Source organism: Solanum dulcamara, chromosome 2, assembly GCF_947179165.1.
Source record: "Solanum dulcamara chromosome 2, daSolDulc1.2, whole genome shotgun sequence".
In the NCBI taxonomy this organism is placed as follows: Eukaryota; Viridiplantae; Streptophyta; class Magnoliopsida; order Solanales; family Solanaceae; genus Solanum; species Solanum dulcamara.
Window position 1 is genome coordinate 37277682 of NC_077238.1, and position 9745 is coordinate 37287426.

Consider the following 9745-nt stretch of genomic DNA (forward strand, 5'->3'; position numbering starts at 1 on the left):
AATTGCTTGAACATATGCTGCAGGTTGTTGTTGTTGGTTGGATGTAGTGTTTAGGTATCTAATTGGAAATTTGGATAGTGCACATTATAGGGGAGGTGCTGCCCAATTTTCGTTAACGCCTTAATTAATCAAAGAACTAGTTGAGGAGACGAACAAGGAAATATGTTCCATGAATACTAAGGTGCAACCTAAGATGCTGGAAATTTAAGAGTGGTTGATATTCATATTACTTTCATGTTGAATAGGTTCAAAGGACGACAATGCGAATGGGATAAAGAGTAACTCATAAGAGGTATGTAACGCTTTCTCTTGGCATGTTTTGGTATAAGTACGTACAGCTATCTTTCTTTCCTTTTGGCAAGTCTTAGTCTTAAGTGAATTGTATGTATAATGTGGGGATAATTCCATTCCCAGAACTCCAGGTACGCCTCATAATCCCTAACTACGGTTAGGTGTTGACACCCCTACAAGAATTGAGCATTGCCTATTAAGGCTTCTACGTGCTAAAGAGTAGTGTATGGGAAACTATCTTTCCTTTCTCTTGATATGTACTTGGTATGAAAATGTGATGATTATGCCATAGTTGTTCACCGAGCCCCAGGATGGGCTATGTATATAATGACCACCTGAAGGAAAGTATAGACTATATAGAGTTTACTCTCTTTCTTTTTTGGCATGTATTAGTTGTAAGTTAAATATGATGTGAGATCCGGAGTAACTCCCTTCTTAACATCTCCTATTTATTTTTGAATATCGAACTCTGATAGTAGTTGAACTATTTCCCTGGAAACTTCTATATGTTAAAAAGGTACCAAATGTACAGGCTCCAAGTCTTAAGGACTATACGAGACTAAGTGTTTTTGATTCCATAAATGATTTGGACCTATGTTAATACATGTCTAGGGTCCTCGAGATTACTTTTAAGGCAGCCCATAATGGCATTTAGAGGACACTAGATATGACTACATCGTTATTCGGGTCCTTAAAAAAAAGCTTAACTTTCTTATTCTATTGAGTCTCCAATAATGATTTAAACTGCATATAATCACTCACTTCTCTACTCGTGTATACTGTAGCACTTCTTTCACCAAGTCCTGGGCTGGGAATAGTAATCATGCATAATTCACTGCATTGTCCACCGAGCCCCTCACTAGAGGGCCGGGATATGTATGTAAATATATATATGATGTGTTGTAATAAGGTGGTGATGGCACTGGGTTATGATAATCTCATAGGTGTATCCACCGGACCCCTGATAGGTATGGCTATATGATATAATTTGAACATGCATGTTTTTATGATTCACAACGTACAGGTACAGAGGCTTCTTTTATGATGTACTGGATTCCCTACTTCTCTGCTTCAAATATGTTTCCATTTATGCTATGTTATGTTTTACATACTCAGTACATATGTCGTACTGACCCTTCTTTTCTCGGAGGGGGGGCTGCGTTTCATGCCCCAGGTACAGATACAGGTTGTGGGAGTCCATCAGCTTAGGATTCTGCTCAGCTCAGCTGGAAGAGGCTCCATTGTATCAGAGCTTAGTTTTTGGCACTGGCCGTTGATGTATAGTATTGTTTTGGTATTCAGGGTACGACGGGGGCCTTGTCCCATCATATGTCATCATTAATGTTGTTAGAGGTCTACAGACATGTATACGTAGGTTGTGTATATTAGTTTGATTCAGTTGGGTGTACATGATGTATGGTATATGTTATTATGTTATGGCAACCTTGTCGGCTTGCATGCCTTTTCATGTTACGACACAAATGAAAAGGGCTACAGGTTTATGAAAATATTATTGCCTAATGGGGCTCTGTTACATGATATTATTTTATTTACAGTTCAATTTGACCACAGCTGATAGTTAGGTATACGGAGGGTTCAGGTCGGACCCCAGTTGTGGCTTACGGGGTTGGATTGTGATAGAAGTGGTATCAGAGCAGTTCGTCCTTAGATTGTCTGTAGACCGTGTCTAGTAGAATCTTGTATATCGATGTGTTGCGCACCACATCTATAAACAAGAGGCTATAGGATATTGAGGATGTTACCTTTCTTTTACATCTGAGATCATGCTATAGATCTGATTCATAAGATAATTCCTTATACTAACCTTGGATCTTAATAGAAGGACGACACCAATAGAAGAAAGTAATTGATGACATGGGAAGTTCTGAAGCACGCAGGTAAGTAAAGTAAAGGCCCGAAAGATATCTATTGGGTAAGGTATTGACATGTGATTTAAATGTAAAGTTGAAACCTGAAAGGAAAGAAGACAGAAAGTGCAACAGATACAGTTTGAAGTTGGACATATGAGGTAAGTCTATTACTTTCATACTATTGTTAACATTCAAAGCCCTGTATGGCTACGATATGAGATGATATTGAAAGCCCTGTGTGGATGTGATATAATATGAATATATATATATATATATGTGTTGTCCCTGTGAGGGATTGTTGGTATTTTCTGCGTGAAGGTTTAGGGATAAGTAAGAAATATAGAGGAAACTCTATCGAAATTTTCCCAAAACAAGAAAAGGGAATGAAACATAGAGTCTTAAGATGTCTTGGAAGTTGATACCAAGTACCCCCATTATGGTTAACTAAAGCTGTAAGAGGTACCCTTCAGGTCGTCAATAAGGGATACCCTTTTCACTCGAGGAAGTTTATTACGGAGAAATAAAAGTCTATCTAAGTAGTACAGTTCATACCACCGTATCTCCAGCCGTAATTGTGCTGTAGGAAAAATAAAGAGAAGCTCAGGATGAAAGGTAAGATGTTCAGTAATTGAGCTTCACTTATTTTGAAAATACCAAGCCCCCGACTCTTATTGTAAATTAGATGAGTTGTTCATAACTCGAGGATAAACTCGGAAGGAGACCAGGTAGGTCAAGTATTAAAAGAAGTACTATGATGTTTAAGAGATTCTGGTTTCTTCCAACAATAGTTGGAAAATGGTTTACGATAACAGTTTATAGTTCTCCATCGACTAATTGGGGAAAGAACTTCTAAACAGAAGCACCTCAAAGAGATGTTAGGAACTGAATATGAGTATGAATTAAATGTGTAGTATAGCAGTACGAGGATAAAGTGAAACTGCTAATAAGGTGCACTTGGTAGATGCTAACTAAGTTAAAAGCCTGCGTGGAGTACGCATTAAGAGCATATAGCTTAAGATATAAAGGAATGACGCGTATACACAACGTCGCCCCAAAAATAGTGGAACCCTTAAAAGACAAAGACGGCAGACTTAGAGAATAAATGGTGCAACTTATATTCATCCTAGGAAACAAAGGATATAGGTTGGGACAAAGCCACTACTTCAAGAAATCCTAGAATAGTTATCGTCGGAATACTAGTACTGCCTAATTGAAATTGGAACGACTACAAGTACTAATTAATTTTTGATGAAGATAAGTAGAATATGGCCTCAGACGAGTAGTCCCATGGGTCCTATTACTCAAGTACAGAGTAATAGATGAGGTGTCACACTATATATGAAGAGGTTCTCGTCGTTTCATAATTTAGCCAAAATTCTGTACGCGGATAACCAGGTTGTCAAATATATAGGAACACGGGGACCTAATGCAATACCAAGTAGATTGGAGAAAGAGATTGGACAAAATTGAGACTGGACATAGAGACATAGACCAAGGTACAAGCAGATGAAAGTATGAGTACCTTCTAAATGGGGGAAGTTAATGAGAAAATGGCAAAAGTAGGAAGAGGCAATTGATATGGCAATATATTTGAGATGGACGTCTAAACTTTAATAAAATATCTTGCTGGACCAAGTTAGAAATGTCCGAAAGCCACCAATAATTGGATGAAAGCCAGAACTCTATATAAGGCAGCGTTAAAAAGGTTGTGATGAGACCCTGAACAACATAACACTAAAAGGCAGCTGCATATAAAAATAGAACAGTGTAACCATGAAAAGATATCGAATAAATCAAGAGATATTATGAAGGATAATGACAGCATGCTAGACCAAAAGCTAAAATATTGGCTATAGAGTTAGTCGCAAATGATGTTACGATAGATAAATAACCAAAAAAAAGGAATAGAAAGCCTCCGGTGGTAGAAAATGAGAAGAACACAGAGTGAATAGGGGAAAAGAAAGAAGTGCAACAAGGGGGGACGAGTGGGACAACACTAAGATATCTCTCAGGTTAAGTTGAAAACCTTCTCATATCTTTGTAAAGGTAAAGAATGACACGAAAATGTGTCAAGAGGATTATAAGAGGGGGTAAGGAAAATTTTGAAATGGTTTGAATAAGACGGACAGGACTAGCTGGTTGCAAGATAAAAGAGGAAAGGACAAGTCAAAACATAAAGACTCGCTAGACGACGCTACGATAAATTTTGGGCTAAGTTGAGCGCCCCGCTTATTATTGCACGGATTACCATGAAACGTGACATGAGGACTTCCTAAGGAGGTCACCCATCCCAATACTTCTCTCGCCCCAGCACGCTTAACTTTGAAATTTTGATGGAACTTAATGTGTTAGTGCTGGTATGATCACGCGAGATGGAAGAATCTGAACTAGTGATGGGGGAATGATATGAGATTATGTACCTAGAGTATTATAAGATATGTTAAGGTAATTGTAATAAGGGCTTAAGGAAAACCACCAAGATTAATTAATTACCAACTGATGGCGCACTTGAATGCCACAGTTCTTCGACATAGTACCAGTTAATGATAGGAAAATGACCGAATGGCTATATTGTCCAGTGGGCGAGGGAATTTCAACACCAATTGGCATCCAACTCTAAGGATTGAAAAGTAAAATCCAAAAGGTAAGGGTACTGGTTGATGTAATTTATGGAAGCCAGGAAGTAATACCCGAGGTTGAAAATTCCACAATATGACGAGGGCTATAAGACTCACTTTGCACTCCATCGACAGATGACTTTGGAGGGAATGTTACCTAGGGATTAACGATATTAGTCCATGCTTCTTCAATCAAAGGCTACCTACTCAGCCAAGAAGGTGTAAAATTATAGGGTAAAAGAGTGGTAGGACCTTATGGAGTCCCCATAGCTATTATCCCAGAAGAAGGAGCCCAAGTTATAGTTAACTACCGAGGATCATTCCGCGAAGAAACTAGGAAGAAAGATAAGTCTTTGTACACTACTTTACCCTCAAACATGATGAACAGATTAAAGTGTACTATTTAAACGTTAGAAGATATGTCATGAGCTGGTGTTGTTAACTTCAAAAGTAGCTGGGCTGATTATCAATCACTTATCAAGTTGCCTACAATAATAATTACTACTCTAGTATCCCAATGGACCCGTACAAGACTGGTAGAGCAAGATGTGTAAGCTCCCTATTGGATGGGTCGATGTTAGAAAGTCTAAGCTAAAAAAGGCCCCGACATGATTAAGCAAGCTATTGACTAAAAGCCCAGAGTCGGCAAAAATAATATACAGATAATCGACATCGACATACAGAGTTCAAATTGATGATTGGATATTCATAACAGGGTCACCTAAAAAAGGAAACTTAACCCAAAATACATTGGATCTTGTCAAGTTTCTCATAAGGTGGGAAACAATGCCGGTAAGTTGAGCTTACCAACTGATTGGAAAACTATACGCCCAATCTATTAGATAAGGATGTTTCACAAAGGTACTAGTGAGCCACCCGAAGTATGTTCCATAGATGATGTCCAGGAAATGGAATCCTGTGAGGAACAACCTATCGCCATCTTAGATCGGCAAACTAGAAGATTGTAGACTAAAGATGTGCCTTTCGTCAAGATACTGTGGCAAAACCAAAACCAGAAAGAGGATGACCGGAGAAGCTGAAGAAAACATGAAACACAAGTATTCATACTTATTCCCGATGTCTACAGCTAACCCCAACTCCTAAAACTCATATATTAAGTACTTGGATAGAAGCATGTGTTATGGAAACAATAAAGAATCTCCCTACGATTTGTATAAGGTGCTAAGAGAAGTTTTGTTTAACATTCGGGGACAAATTTTCTAAAGGGGGGAAGAATGTTACACCCCACACTTTTAAACTCGAAATGTCTCATAAGTTCCTTAGACATTATCATGTGAGCCGGATATGCTACGACACTATCAAATGACTCTAAGGAAGGGAGAATGTGATACCCCATAGTAGAGAAGGTTGGAAATAGAGTCGTAAGAATTCGGAAGTAATTGGAGGCCAAGTGATGAGTCATAGGACTCGACTCACCTACGTAAGCTACTAGCTTAGAAGTATTACATACTTGAGCTACTTGAGGACATACCAAGCTTACGTAGGATGGATTACATAGGCTTTTGAAATGAGACGAGATGACGATCCTATGAAAGGAAGCAAAACTAGTTTCCGAACTTACGAAAGTAAAACAAGCAGGTGACAAGCAAGCAGGTGACTCACCTACTTGGGGTAGACCCCATTGCCACATGGCAGAATGTGATTGGCCACAGGGGTTGAGGTGGCACCCTAGGAGGCTGCCACGTGTCAGCCTAAGAGGCTACCACATGTCACCCTAGGGAGATGCCACATGGCACCTTCTAAAGAGGTGTATATATGTGTATTTGGATGACTAATAAGTCATTCTAATTCTAATTGGAGATGAAACTCCAGCAAACAAAAGAAGAGGAAGAACGTGAGGAACAAAGAACAAGGCAACCATGGTTTTCTAAGAATTAAAGGTAAGTTCTTAAATTGATCTCCATGAATTAATTATATAAGGTATTCCTCTACCACATGGAGATGTATATATGTATCTTATGATTTCTACGAAATTAATTCTTCAGCTTGGAACTTGAGAGAAAGTTGAAGGAATAAAGAGAGAAAATGTTAAGAGCTAGTTAACAAACCCATTTTTAAATGGGACTGTTGTTAGTAATATTAGTATAACTTCTTGTGTACAGCTTCGTTTAGAGTAATGAAATATGTTTTGGAAATATATTTCATAGGTTTATAAATTTCATTTAGCCTTTAAAATCCAGTTTTGCTTTTATCTGCTCGAAAAAGGTAATGAAGTATAGAGGAGGTACTGCCCAGATTTTGATTTTTGGACATCTTACACAGACTGCAGTTGGTATTTTGGGCATATCTTTTTGTAAAGAATTGATGTAGGGGTGATTGGAAATTTTATGAAACCTTAATACACATGTATATAATTTTCATGAAGGACATAAAGCCTGTTTCCCTCAATTACCCCTTCGAAACAAAGAGACAATGCAACACAGTAAGCTGTCCAAAATTCACGTTTTGATAGGTTTGAGTGAGTTGTTTGGGGTTTATATTGTGTAATGTTGGTGTGAATTGCTTGAACATATTATGCAGGTTGTTGTTGTTTGTTGGATGTAGTGTTTAAGGATCTAATTGGAAATTTGGATAGGGCACGTTATAGGGGAGTTGCTGCCCAATTTTCATTAACACCTTAACTAATTAAAGAACTAGTTGAGGAGACGAACAAGTAAATATGTTCCATGAATACTAAGGTGCAACCTAAGATGCTGTAAAGTTAAGAGTGGTTGATATTCGTATTACTTTCATGTTGAATAGGTTTAAAGGACGACGAGGCGAACGCGATAAAGAGTAACTCATAAGAGGTATGTAAAGCTTTCTCTTGGCATGTTTTGGTATAAGTACGTACAACTATCTTTCTTTTCTTTTGGAAAGTCTTAGCCTTAAGTGAATTATATGTGTAATGTGGGGATAATTCCATTCCTAGAACTCCAGGTACGCCTCATAATCCCTAACTACGGTTAGGTGTTGACACCCCTACAAGAATTGAGCATTGCCTGTTAAGGCTTCTACGTGCTAAAAAGTAGTGTATGGGAAACTATCTTTCCTTTCTCTTGATATGTACTTGGTATGAAAATGAGATTATAATGCCATAGTTTATCACCGAGCCCCAGGATGGGCGGGTATGAGATATGTATATAATGACCACCTGAAGGAAAGTACAGACTATATAGAGTTTACTCTCTTTCTTTTCTGGCATGTCTTAGTTGTAAGTTAAATATGATGTAAGATCCGGAGTAACTCCATTCTTAACATCTCCTATTTACTTTTGAATATCGAACTCTGATAGTAGTTGAACTATTTCCCTGGAAACTTCTATATGTTAAAAAGGTACCAAATGTATAGGCTCTAAGTCTTAAGGACTATACGAGACTAAGTGTTTTTGATTCCATAAATGATTTGGACCTATGTTAATACATGTCTAGGGTCCCCGAGATTACTTTTAAGGCAGCCCATAATGGTATTTAGAGGACACTCGAGATGACTACACCGTTATTCGGGTCCTCAAACAAAAGCTTGACTTTCTTATTCTATTGAGTCTCCAATAATGATTTAAACTGCATATAATTGCTCACTACTCTACTCGTGTATACTATAGCACTTCTTTCACCAAGTCCCAGGGTGGGAATAATAATCGTGCATAATTTACTATATTGTCTACCGAGCCCCTAACTAAAGGGCCGGGATACTATGTATCTATATATGATGATGTGTTGTAATAAGGTGGTGATAGAACTGGGTTATGATGATCTTACAGGTGTATCCACCGGACCCCTAATAAGGCCGGCTATATGATATAATTTGAACATGCATGTTTTTATGATTCATAGAGTACAGGTATAGAGGCTTCTTTTATGATGTACTAGATTCCCTGCTTCTCCGCTTCAAATATGTTTCCAGTTATGCTATGTTATGTTTTACATACTCAGTACATATATCGTACTGACCTCTTTTTTTTCGGGGGAGGGGGCTGCATTTCATGTCCGCAGGTATAGATACAGCTGAAAGAGGCTCCATTGTATTGGAGCCTAGTTTTTGGCACTAGCTGTTGATGTATAGTATTAGTTTGGTATTTAGGGGTACGGCGGGGGACCTGTCCCATCATATGTCGTCATTAATGTTGTTAAAGGTCTACAAACATGCATACGTGGGTTGTGTATATCAGTTTGATTAAGCTGGGTCTACATGATGTATGGTATATGTTTTTATAATATGACAGCCTTATCGGCTTGCATGCCCTTTCATGTTATGACACAAACAAAAAGGGCTACAGGTTTATGAAAATGTTATCGCCCAATGGGGCTCTATTATATGATATTGTTTTATTTACAGTTTAGTTTGACCACAACTGATAGTTAGGTATACGGGGGGTTCAGGTCGGACCCCAGTCGCGGTCTACGGGTTTGGGTCGTGACAATAGCCTCTTCTTTCATTCAAAAGGAGAGACTTCATATGTTTTCTTGACAATACTTGGACATCAATTGATCACTGTACTATCACTAGTTATTGAAAAAAACTCATCGAGTTTACTTCTCTTTCTCTTTGGTGATTGATAACTAAAAAGCCTCACCCTTCTCGACATAAGCACTGCTCGGAATCCTTGAGATTCTTGTGATCTTGATGTGTTGAGGATCGGATACAGATTTCTAATATCGTTGACTAGGTTATTGGGATATCAAAATTTGCTTCCTTGTTATCTTTTGGTCTCATCACTGGTTAGTTCTCTTAACAATGTGTTCTATACCTATGTAGTACTATATATCTTTAATTTGCATTGGTTGAAATTTGGAATGCCTTGAGCATTAATGGAAGCATCCAGGTTAGTCCCCTATCCTTCTCTATATGCGTGTATTTATTCTGCTATCCTTTTAAATATGTACGTCAGTGTTAACATCATCTCCATTTTCTCATTGATGTGAAATTTGTATGATCGTTGTATATTTTTGTGTTATTGGTATC

General features: G+C 38.1%; 1 pseudogene; it reads right to left on the reverse strand.

Moving 5' to 3' along the window:
* Window positions 1-4413: 4413 nt before the first annotated feature.
* On the reverse strand, window positions 4414-4533 carry LOC129881293 (5S ribosomal RNA; annotated as a pseudogene).
* Window positions 4534-9745: the final 5212 nt, after the last annotated feature.